The sequence below is a fragment of the Polyodon spathula genome, chromosome 3, assembly GCF_017654505.1.
Source record: "Polyodon spathula isolate WHYD16114869_AA chromosome 3, ASM1765450v1, whole genome shotgun sequence".
In the NCBI taxonomy this organism is placed as follows: Eukaryota; Metazoa; Chordata; class Actinopteri; order Acipenseriformes; family Polyodontidae; genus Polyodon; species Polyodon spathula.
The window spans coordinates 2,270,071-2,283,508 of NC_054536.1; the positions used below are offsets into that span (position 1 = coordinate 2,270,071).

Genomic DNA, 13,438 nt, shown 5'->3' on the forward strand with positions numbered 1-13,438 from the left:
ATTTCCTTGGTGGGAAGCTCTTAAAACAAGCTTATAAATGAGACAAACACTATTTTTCACATGGGAAAAAAAGGAGGTTCGCAAAATTAGTATCACTGCAAACATCAGGGTGTTATGCTTACTGCTGCGTTATCCGTAAATGTATAGATTTTATAGTATTGGTTACTCAGACCCCAATTTTGTCAAATGTCAATTATTGAATGTTACCAACATAGCCAATATCAGTTCTAAAACAAGCAGATTGAAATGAACACAGGAAGTGCATAGAATAGCTTGAGGTCCATGGCATGACAATTACAACATGATCCTATGCGTTTAAAAAACGATTCAAAGCTTTACTGATGAGCCGTTCCAGATAGACATGCTGCATCTAGAGTACAAATGTGTAATAATGACTGACTGAAGAAGCTTCTGGCTGCCGTTGCTGTGTGCATTGATATACCTAACTACAGTACTGTCATAACTAATATCTTCCTCTTTTAAACATCTGCATGCATAGATTAAGGGAATGCAGCCAACGCTCCGCTTGTGTAACTGCCTACGATTATACATAACAGGTTGCACGCACTTGCTCTTGTTATAGGTTGGTACTTTATAGGTATTGCTGTATTTTCAATGACAGAAAGCAGATTCACTGCTGTTGTTTACAAATAAACTGGGGAGGTACAAGTTACCTCTCCAATAGAAGGTGTGTTTGTGTTAGACCTGCACATGTATAAATAATACATTCAATATTTCTTCCGTGCATGAAAATAAAAGTAAAAAACTACGAAGGGCATAAAAAACATGAGAAAGCAAGCCCTCGACAGATTTGTATTGCACAGGTTAGACGCACTTGTGAGTTTTGCAATGTGGCTAGAGATTTTCATTAAATGTCTCCGCACAGATATATCCCAGCTGAGGCCCCTGCACAGGTCATTTCGTAAATAAAGTTGTGTTTACTTGAATACGTTTGGCAGAGATGTTAGATCACCGCATCCAATATTTAAATCTCTTCAGGTAAGTGTGAAAGGAATGGCCATTATTCCAAGTTTAGCTAAAATGCAAGATGCACAATCTGCGTGACATATATGTATGAATGTGCGGTCCCTGCTTGTTGCCAGGGATATTGATCCCTGGGGTTCAATAATCATCTGGACAGGTGACTGAAGTGATTTGTGAGCCCTCTAATTTCCAGACGATGCCTGTGTCACTCTTATTAACAGTGCTGTACTCGTAGCGGTACTAATGCCTGAGTCACTCTCATCACCAGTGCTGTACTCGTAGCGGTACTAATGCCTGAGTCACTCTCATCACCAGTGCTGTACTCGTAGCGGTACTAATGCCTGTGTCACTCTCATTACCAGTGCTGTACTCGTAGCGGTACTAATGCCTGAGTCACTCTCATCACCAGTGCTGTACTCGTAGCGGTACTAATGCCCGCGTCACTCTCATTACCAGTGCTGTACTCGTAGCAGTACTAATGCCCGCGTCACTCTCATTACCAGTGCTGTACTCGTAGCGGTACTAATGCCCGCGTCACTCTCATTACCAGTGCTGTACTCGTAGCGGTACTAATGCCTGCGTCACTCTCATTACCAGTGCTGTACTCGTAGCGGTACTAATGCCTGAGTCACTCTCATTACCAGTGCTGTACTCGTAGCGGTACTAATGCCCGCGTCACTCTCATTACCAGTGCTGTACTCGTAGCGGTACTAATGCCCGCGTCACTCTCATTACCAGTGCTGTACTCGTAGCGGTACTAATGCCTGTGTCACTCTCATCACCAGTGCTGTACTCGTAGCGGTACTAATGCCTGTGTCACTCTCATCACCAGTGCTGTACTCGTAGCGGTACTAATGCCTGAGTCACTCTCATCACCAGTGCTGTACTCGTAGCGGTACTAATGCCCGCGTCACTCTCACCAGTGCTGTACTCGTAGCAGTACTAATGCCCGCGTCACTCTCATTACCAGTGCTGTACTCGTAGCGGTACTAATGCCTGAGTCACTCTCATTACCAGTGCTGTACTCGTAGCGGTACTAATGCCCGCGTCACTCTCATTACCAGTGCTGTACTCGTAGCAGTACTAATGCCCGCGTCACTCTCATTACCAGTGCTGTACTCGTAGCGGTACTAATGCCTGAGTCACTCTCATTACCAGTGCTGTACTCGTAGCGGTACTAATGCCTGTGTCACTCTCATTACCAGTGCTGTACTCGTAGCGGTACTAATGCCTGTGTCACTCTCATTACCAGTGCTGTACTCGTAGCGGTACTAATGCCTGTGTCACTCTCATTACCAGTGCTGTACTCGTAGCGGTACTAATGCCTGAGTCACTCTCATTACCAGTGCTGTACTCGTAGCGGTACTAATGCCTGAGTCACTCTCATTACCAGTGCTGTACTTGTAGCGGTACTAATGCCTGAGTCACTCTCATTACCAGTGCTGTACTTGTAGCAGTACTAATCTTACTTTTATGAAGTGTGGCACACTCACTGCCTTTTTTTTCTTGCCCGCAGGAAAGCAGTTATAAAATGGCACGCGTTCACCTCTTAGTGCAACCCATGCATCTTGCAATGAATTAAAAAAGCATGTGAAAGGGCTCTTGTTTGACAGCACTGGGAGACCTAGGCCCTCTGAAGGATGGTTTGTACTTCCGGCTGTCTGAAATGGTTAGTCTGAGCCTCTTGTGGTGACAGACCCTGTGCATCCAGTCACACTGGCCCCATCTGGCAGCCATGCAAGTGTGAATTAGGCTTTTTGTTGTGTGTATAAACGAGCATATGCGCTATTGCATTTAAATGTAATAACAGCATATACTGGTAGCAGGCAAGAATACACAGATCAATGACATTACTGCATTCTGGGCACACAGTGGAAGATAAACAGTCAGGACAGGGTTTGCCTGAAGTTTATAAACTCCAGTCTCTCTCCATCGTCAAGAGATTATAACGGTAAGTTCACAAGACGTCTGAGATAGAGACTTCTGTGATGTGTAAACCTTGCACAACTTTCCAGTAATACAAAGGCTACCCAAGCAATTCTTCTTGAACAAATGACAACTGTTGGGAATCAGCCCTGGCAAGCTTCTTTAAAAAAAAAAAAAAAAAAAAAAAAAAAAAAAAAAAAAAAAAGAGTAAGGATAGGAGGTGACTTGAGAGTTAAAGACCCCTTTATAAAATTCTGTTTCTATTCATGCAATTTGCAGGCGACGATCTGAAAATTGTAGCTTGGTGATTTATATTTTGTATGATGGCAGCAATGTTTTGGTGATCAGATGGCCGATTGCTCTTTGAGCTAGACCTTCAAGTGTGTAAAAGAAAAGCTGCAATATATGTGTTACAGTTAGCATTTGACATCTAACCAGCGTGTGCTGCACCAAGAACAAAAAAGTAGCCTCTTGTTTGGACTCCAACATGCATTTATTAAGTTAGCTTAGAGATGAACTCATACTAACAGTGTTTTACTGTGCGTGTGTGGGTGAGAGTGTGGGTGTGTGCGTGTCCTGCCTCAGAGCCTGTATTAAGAATGTATCCCAACCCTGCTTGTGTGTACACAACATAGACCACATGGGACCTGGTGAAAGTAACTTCCTGAAACATAATGAATCACAAAAGAATGACATGAACAATGGCAGATATTAACTAACAAAGCTGTTCTGTACAGGAACAACAAGACAGATGGACAGGAACCACTACCATGCGCATGGTGCGGTACCTAAGATCTACATCTAGTGAAGGAGCCTACCATACGTCCTTATGTAAAACGATAATTATTCGTTACTATGTATGTCTAAAAATTTATTATATATATTTGTACACACACACACACACATATATATATATATATATATACACACACACACACACACACACACATAACACACACAGTGTTGTACAAGATAGATCTACACATGATATAGATATTTATATGTATCTGTATGTAGATAGTAAGATGTGATATATATAATATAGATAGATATATATATATATATATAATATTATATAGATATATCTATAGATATACATACTAGATAGGATGTATGTTCGAAAAGGTGTAACTAGCATACATTTAAAAATAAAGTACCTAGTAAAAAGATTTTAGATTTCTGTGACGAACGATTAAAAAGTTTTATATATATGCTATATATATATATGTCTTAATATAGTATTATAATGATTATAGTTTACTAAATAAATATAATATATGAGTTGGGTGCATTTTACAGTACTGCACAATCACAGTTTAAAAAAAAAAAAAAAATTAAAAATCTTTTTAAATTTTTTTTCTGTGGACATTTTTCTATTTACATTGCTCAAATTTATCAACTGCAAACAGAACTCTTTAGGGGTCAAAAAAAACCAAAAACAAAACAGGCTGTCACTGGTATGAGACAAGCAGCTCTTTCAAGAGAAAACCAGCATAAACCAGTCATCCCCTTCCCCCAGTCTTTTATAAAAATCAAAAGAAAACAGTATAAACCAGTCATCCCCTTCCCCCAGTCTTTTATATTGAATAGATTGAGTCACAGAAACTGGAGAGTATAAAACTTTACATCCTTCACAATGAGGATCAACAAACAGAACTCTTTAGGGGTCAAAAAAAACCAAAAACAAAACAGGCTGTCACTGGTATGAGACAAGCAGCTCTTTCAAGAGAAAACCAGCATAAACCAGTCATCCCCTTCCCCCAGTCTTTTATATTGAATAGATCAGAGTCACAGAAACTGGACAGTATAAACCAGTCCTCCCCTTCCCCCAGTCTTTTATATTGAATAGATCAGAGTCACAGAAACTGGACAGTATAAACCAGTCCTCCCCTTCCCCCAGTCTTTTATATTGAATAGATCTGAGTCACAGAAACTGGACAGTATAAACCAGTCCTCCCCTTCCCCCAGTCTTTTATATTGAATAGATCCGAGTCACAGAAACTGGACAGTATAAACCAGTCCTCCCCTTCCCCCAGTCTTTTATATTGAATAGATCAGAGTCACAGAAACTGGACAGTATAAACCAGTCCTCCCCTTCCCCCAGTCTTTTATATTGAATAGATCCGAGTCACAGAAACTGGACAGTATAAACCAGTCCTCCCCTTCCCCCAGTCTTTTATATTGAATAGATCCGAGTCACAGAAACTGGACAGTATAAACCAGTCCTCCCCTTCCCCCAGTCTTTTATATTGACTAGATCCGAGTCACAGAAACTGGACAGTATAAACCAGTCCTCCCCTTCCCCCAGTCTTTTATATTGACTAGATCCAAGTCACAGAAACTGGACAGTATAAACCAGCCCTCCCCTTCCCCCAGTATTTTATATTGAATAGATCCGAGTCACAGAAACTGGACAGTATAAACCAGCCCTCCCCTTCCCCCAGTATTTTATATTGAAAAGATCCGAGTCACAGAAACTGGGCGCCGCCCTCTGTAATAAGAAAACAACACCTGCTTGTAACTTTGCTTTTGGTGTGGGAGGAAACAAGAGAAAACTTGCTTGTCGTCTTTTAAAGTGTCTGTTTTTGAAAACACCATTTTATGAGTGACCATCCTCTGCCACGACCTACAAAGATACGGCTTGCTATATACGGCGCTGGCGCTTGGCCTCTGCCTCCAGGGCATGTCTGCCTCTGCTGTGGATGCCTCCAGTGTATACTCCTGCATGATAGCCTGTGTGCTTGCAAACAGCACTAAATGGTAGTCACTATGCAGCTTCTCCAGAAACTCATGTGCATTTCCTAAGACTGGCCTCCTGCTGGGCCAGGCTCTCTCCGCCGCTGTTCCTGTCGATCCAGTAGAAAGGGGAGATGCTGTCCACTAGCAGCAGGCAGAGGGCAGGGCGAGTGCAGAGCATGTTCTCCAGGTAGTGGAGTGTGAGCAGCAGCTGGACAGTGCTGCTGAAGTGCACATGTCAAAGTGGGAGTCCGTGTCAATAAACATGACTTCCACTTCCAGCCCTCCTGCTGCAGTCGGGAGTATGCAGCGGGACACCAGCTGATACAGAGTCTCTGTCTTCCCTGTTCCTTCCGCACCATGGAACTCGATGACGTCACCTGTCAAAAAGCAGCCGTCTGTAAGGATACTGGTTTAGCAAGCAGGGGCTTATGCTTACAGGAAATAAAAAATAAAAAACACCCAGCAAATGAAAATGCTGGTACCCTCAAACCAAGTCTGACAATAAAAAAAAAACAAATAATTATGACTGCAGGTTTCAGTGTAGTACTCATGACATCAGTAGTTCAGCTTGGCAGTGCCCTGTCTAGAAAGCAGGATAATTTAGCTGGTGCATTCGGACTGTATCTGTGGTTAAAATTACTGTTAATGACGATTTTAGGATGGTGCTGGTTCAAAATTCACATCTCACTTACAGCAAATATCACACATAAATCTGACAATATGTTTGCACTACTTTGTACTACAGTGGGTGTAGAATACCTCTCAAACTTCCCATGGTACAGTGTGTTGAATGAAAGACACATTTGCTGCCAGGTTCTTTAGCCTCGGAGGTTTGTCTCCTTTTCAACACTGCAGACCTATAGAGATCTAGAACAAAATGCTATTTCTTTTTTATTGTTGCAGCTCCATACCAATATCATTCTTTAAAGTGTTAAAACTGCTTCAAAAGATCACATACGCTCTTAATACAGACAGTGCACTGTGCATGAAAATGACTCTGAAGAACATGTGCCTAAGAAGCAACCTGCTGCCGCCACCACCCCCACACTCACTCAAGTGAAGGTAGGCAGCTACTTCCTGGACTAACTGTGTCTGCAGGGCTTGATGCTGCATCATGCTCTGTTACTTCCAAAGCAGTTCATTATATACCCAGTGCTGGGGTTGCACGTCTACAGATGAAGATTTCCCAATGGCTACAACTCAATTAACACAACGTTTTGAAAATTATTTTAAAAAAAAGCTTAAATGAAAGAATGTTGTGTTTTTTTTTTTTTGTATACACCAGTTGCAGCTCTTTTAAAACAAACAAGGGATTATGGTGATGGGGTGTTTAGTTTCATACCTTGAACTGGAAATCCTTCTCCAGCAAAAATCTGTGGTTCAAGGTTTTTCAGAGAACGTCTTCCCTCAAGTCTAGCAAGCAGCTGAAAAAAATGAGAGAAAACAAATTTCTCAGCACACATTTTGATGTGAAATATTAACATTACTTAATGTGGTTTCTTTACTAATGTCTTCTGACTAGTAACATAAATGGTAAGATATGTGAGGTGACATTTCCTTCTGAGGTGGTGCTGTGAGTAACATGTGCTTTCTGTACTGGAATGCTCTCATTTCAGGGTGACCAACAGCTGCTGGGCTTATTGCTTTTCATACTCTAGTTGTAGTTTTTACACAGCAAGAGAAAAAAAAACAAAAAAAACCTGGGAGCATTGTGTCATTGCTCAATACAATAATATAGGCTATATGCTGTACCACCAGGCAGCATTGCATCATATATATATATACACACATGTGAAAGACTGGTGGAGAGCATGCCAAGACGCATGAAAACTGTGATTGAAAATCAGGGTTATTCCACCAAATATTGATTTCTGAACTCTTCCTAAGTTAAAACATTAGTACTGTGTTGTTTAAAAATGAATATGAACTTATTTTCTTTGCATTATTCGAGGTCTGACAACACTGCATCTTTTTTGTTATTTTGACCAGTTGTCATTTTCTGCAAATAAATGCTCTAAATGTCAATATTTTTATTTGGAATTTGGGAGAAATGTTGTCAGTAGTCTATAGAATAAAACACGAATGTTCATTTTACCCAAACACATACCTATAAATAGTAAAACCAGAGAAACTGATAATTTTGCAGTGGTCTCAATTTTTTCCAGAGCTGTATATATATATATATATATATATATATATATATATATATATATATATATATATATATATATATATATTTGGTAGCTAGAACACTTCCGATGTGATCAGTTATTTAGGAATGCTGAATGTTTTACTGAAATGTATTTTATTCACGCTTTGTTATTATTTAATTATAATGAAATGATGGCGTAAGTACATATTCCACTACAAAACAGTATGGAAATTGCCTTGTTCACAAACAATAACATACAAAATACGCGAAAAGGCTGCATATAACACAGAAACACTGCAACTCACCCAGAAACTTCAGAAAGAAGAAAAAAAAAATCTTAAGACGAGTACGTCCCTTACAATGTGCCGCTTCATATTAATACTGTAACAGCTGTCAGCAAAGCAGCTTCTCCAGCAAGTGTAACGACCTACCTCCGTACCGGTCTCAGTCTGTCTAAAATCGCATGTCATAGTGCACCCAATGTCTCATCTGCACTCTCTTTAGATAATAAACATTACAAGAAAACTTGAACTCTACAGCTGCAGCTATTTCCTGATGACTTCCTGGCGTTTCCAGCCCAGCCCGCACAGCCCATATAGCTGCAGACCGGAGGCTCCCGCAGGGTGTGCTGCGTGCGCAACTTGTAATTTAACTTCTGCTTCCCTCACTCGCAACACCCCTACCCTGTGCCCTAAACATGGTGTGGAGGAGGAGAGCACTGAGCACGGTGATTACAATGTGAGAATGAATTGGTGATCCACGGCCAATACTCCACGAACCTTAGGTTTCGGGTCTGGTTACTGCTGTGTGTTTTTATAGTTAAGGCCAATACCCCACGAAATTAACGTTTAGGGTTATGTTATTGTCAAGAAATAAACTTATTTTTAGTACCTAAATTCGTCACCCTTATCATGTGATCAGGCTTCTGCATACATAATAATGACGTCTATTAAGAGTTGCACACGCAGCACTACCCTGTGACCCTGTGAGTATTGCGATTTAACAATACCCCCACCCCCACCCCCCATTCCCCACCCCCACCTCTAGTGGTAATTCTAGCGTGTGCGCATTTGGTTTTCACAAGGAGACTGAAAACAGGCGATAGATAAAGCAGAAGGTACAGAACAACAGTAGAAAGTCGTACCGGGCCTTGGGCGCTATTTGGAAGAAAACGAGAAAGGCTTTTAAAACGAGACAACACAAACAAACATACATATATTATTAAACTGCTTATAAGTGTAGTTGGAAATGCCGTCAATGACCAAAAAATAGAATGTGTGTGTGCTGGTCAGAGCTGGGGGTTAACGGTGATTGGTTTAATAATAATCTTTTTTTAAAGGCACTTTTCATAGAGAACCAAGCACTTTACAAGATACAAGACTAGGGTGTGTGTGAACTATGCATCAGCTGCAGAGTCACTTAAAACAACATCTCATTTGAAAGAAAGAGCACAAGGAGGTTAGGTGACTAGCTCAGGATCAGGCTGAGGTGGGATTTGAAGGGGGGGATTTCTTGGTTACAAACCTGTTTCTTTAACCACTGGACCACACAGCCTCCTGTTCTGCTGGTTGGGGAGCTGATTAAACAGGTCTAGTAAAAACCCCTGTATTGAAAATGAATCTGCTGTACACCTTGTCTAGTACCAGTTGGGTGTGTAGTCAGAGGTCAGTCATTATTTGTTGTCATTGCAACTCTTAGATATTAAAGGTTAGGATAATTAATCGTACATCTTTAGGAACTATGCCTACACCAAAGTTCTGTTTGTGAATAGGAACAGAATCAGCATTCGTGGGCTGAATGGCCTCTTCTCATTTGTGAAGTCTCTTATGTTCCCATATAGATTGAGGATCCACTTGGACGCCCTTCTGAAAATATGCACTGTGCTTCCATTACCCAACAAACTGCTAATTTGGTAAATGTACCATCATCCCTTACTCAAAATGAGGTGCATATTCTAAACGCTGCCACCTCTCCACCCCAGATACAATACAGTTACTTCTTTGGTTTCATTTATGAATTTATGTGAATCATGTGTCTCTCTAATTGACAGGCAAAGTGAGTGCAAAGCCTGGTATTCCATTGACTCAGACCACACACTACTGTTTGCAATTATACCCAAAACAGACCTCAGACACTTTTGTTTTTGTATTTTTTGTTTATTATTCTTTGTAATAAAATACAATTAAAAAAAAATCAGATACAAAAAAAACAAACTAGTTACTAGCTGGCTACTTTGCTGTGCAATAACTTGAAAGTAAAGTTTTGTAAATCATAGTAAAAGTTTGGTAAAGCACAGTCAAGCAGCATGACTAAATATGTTACAGCATGCTAAACCAATGAACATGCAGAGCATGGGAAAACTTGAAATTACAATGCAAATTTACCATAGTTAACCTTAAAATGTAAACTCAGCAATAGAACTATTCCACTATAGCACATCTGCCCTTCGATGACTTTAAAAAAGAACAAAATAACAAAGCAAACAACAACAACTGTGTTAAAGATGACTTGCTTGTGTTATTTTGATACTTCAAGCCACTGTAAAGATAGCAGCACCACAATTCAAATTGAATCCTGGGATGAGTGTCTGAAGAGGAAAAGCACCAGCTGAGCAATGTGAATCCAGCTACTGTGAGATCGCCTGAGAACAGCCTCCTAATTAAAAGACAAGAAGGATCATTGATGAAGGCATCTCACAGATCCTTGATTCGCTGAAGGAACTTCCATTCTCCCTTCTTTTCCAAGGTCTTGTAATCATCAAAGCACATGGTTCAAAGATCTACTCCCTTCTGGTACCCTCAAAGCACTGGACTCCTTACTGTGTATTTTAAAACCACCCTTTCCTTTCTATGCGCTGCATTTCGTACAAAGGTAGATTATTCAGCGCAAATGAGGCTCAGGAATATATTAAGTGGAACTTGGTGCTGCTTTCAAATGTATGGAGGTGATAACTGCAATGCTAAATCAATTGCATGTCTGATTAGAATGGAGAAAATGAAGTGCCACTTCTTATTAGGAGTGTAGAAATGACAACTTACCCATGGGGATGATAGCCGCCTGATTTCAATTCTGACTAAATTACACATGTGCTCAAACATTTAACCTTGCCCACTGAATAAGGCTTACGACTGGCTCAGCGGAAACGCCACTCACGAGGTAAAGCTTTGTGAATAGGGTCCTGTGCCTCTTCGGCGGTTCTTTCTCCTTTAAGAGTTTTCAGCCAGACTGGCTATGTTACTCTGGCTACGTCTAAAAACACAACCTAGAAGATTTACTTTGATTTCTCATGAGCAGGAATAACTAGAGCCTTGAACAACACTATTCTATCTTTAATTTCACACAAGTCACCGTCACTCCATCTAAGCCATTAATGAAGGAGTCAAAGAAACTGGTACTTGTTTATTTTGTTACCCTAGCTGAGTCTTTACTACCAGTGTCTGGAGCCAGTATTACTTGACTGCTAATTGGTGAAAGTCTCTCTTTTCTGTTGCTTGTGTTGAAGGAAGCTGAGAGGACAGTGATAAGGACAGCCTCAGGTTTGTATGAGTTTCCAGTTTTCAGCCAGTCTGTACTGTGGCTCTGCTCACGTGCCACTAGAGTTTGTTACACGCTCCACACAGCCAGCACCTGATGATCAGCACACTATTGCTGGTGTTTCTGCCCAGTTGTACCAATCCTTGAGAAATGCTCTACAGTTGAAACCCTTTTGCTGTGGTTCAGTGGTATACATCTACCCTGACGGAAACTGTCGCTATGACCAGTAGTGGTTTACGCTGGTCAGAGCCAGTAGCTTCATGGTTTTCAGCTGGTCGAGCTGGTTTAGGAGACGGTGCTGGTTTATTGTCATCACAATTAAAAAAGTTGCTGTAACCCTGCTCTGAGTAAGAGGCTAATACTTTTTGGATGGTGTTGCTGGAATGTTCAGCAGGGATGACAAGCTGTCCCGCTCAAGAAGCAAAACAGAAATTAATGGAAGGATTTTGTAATTTTTTCAATTATGTCAACCAAATGTATTATTATTATTATTATTATTATTATAAATAACCACATCACATGGTTAATCTAGTCTGCGTTGCCTGTTTGGTGGTTGACAAAATAAAACAGTGGGCCGATGTCACGCCTCTGAACAACATTGCCTGCAACCAATGAGGGACCACGGTTCAGGTTGCCATAGGAACTATATTCCCTGTTTGAGATTGCTACATCCGGGAATGCGCTCACATCTCTTTCTCTCCCTTTGACTCGGGAAGTGCTCCGGCTGTCAGAACAGTCTATGTGGTTACCAGGCACAGCTCCGTTACTGCAATCTCTTTCTTTTCAGATTTCTAGACCTTTTTACTCACTGTCTATTCATGATGTTCTAGGGAGAGGCGTTACGTTAGTCCGTCCAGACCATGGCGTCATGAAAATCAGTCAGGAATGAGAAATGAGTTCACTGACCCCTGACTCGGAGGGTAACTCAAGTTACCCTGTCACAACGTGCATTACGTCACTTATCATATATTTGAAGTTGAGATATATATATATATATATATATATATATATAATATATATATATATATATATTATATATATTATATATATATATATATATAGTTTTCACATTACGTTTTAGTTACTTAAACGGACAAATGAGTTTTGTTATTGACGTAGCATAATTAAACACACAACAACCGTGCAGTAAATACTGTGAAGTATGTCAAAAAAGTGTTTACTATATTATCTCCATTAAACTGAAGCAGTACGGTACATAACATATATATATTTATAGTTTGTATTTTCACGCAAGTTGGAATACATATTTTTAAAATAATTTGTGCAAAACCTTTGCTGATAATTGTATGCTTTAATAACGGATTTAAATGGGATTGTCTGTGTTGTACATACTGTGGGTGACTGCAGCAGTAGGTTCTGTTACACCGGGTCTGCATGCAGTGGTGTGATACACAGCGTCAGCGTCATCATGACGGCAGTACTGTACGAGGAACCTTGACATGTGCTCATCAGACATCCCTATATAGAGGAGCTGCTTACAAAGTTATCATAACTAACTACATTACAGCATCCTGTTTGGAATTATGCATTTCAATAAGTCATTAAGACATTCTTGTATTTCTTTATGGAAACATATTGTAGAGATTGAGATTGAAATTATTTCCTGATGTTTAATTTATTTTCAGCCAGTATGGGGATGAAGGGAATGCTTTGCAAAAGTTATTATTAAAACAAACACAAAGGAATGATTGATGCTTGAGCTACCCCTCTCTTCTTTCAAGTCAGATTGGAGATTTACCATATAGATACAGAAATAAGTCTAGAAGCATTGTCTATGGTAATATTATTATACAGTCATTTAATGGAATTTTATTTGACACCTAAGATGTTTACTGTAATGTTGTGCATTCTGTGCAGAATCATATTCATATTCAAAATCCCATTTGTATTCATATTCAAAACCATATTCATATTTAAAATTACATTCATGTTCATATGCAAAATCATATTTTATATCATATAGCAGCACTAAGTGAAATCTATCTTTGCAGGCAGTAAGTCCATGCATGTTTCTGAAAATAGGTCACAACTTGAACTTCTGAGTCAAGGTTACCACCCAAGGAATAGCATAAACGTTGACCG

At 40.1% G+C, this 13,438-nt stretch overlaps 1 pseudogene; it reads right to left on the bottom strand.

Annotated features, from left to right (window-relative positions):
* Positions 1-4,523: 4,523 nt before the first annotated feature.
* On the bottom strand, positions 4,524-8,602 carry LOC121310181 (annotated as a pseudogene).
* Positions 8,603-13,438: the final 4,836 nt, after the last annotated feature.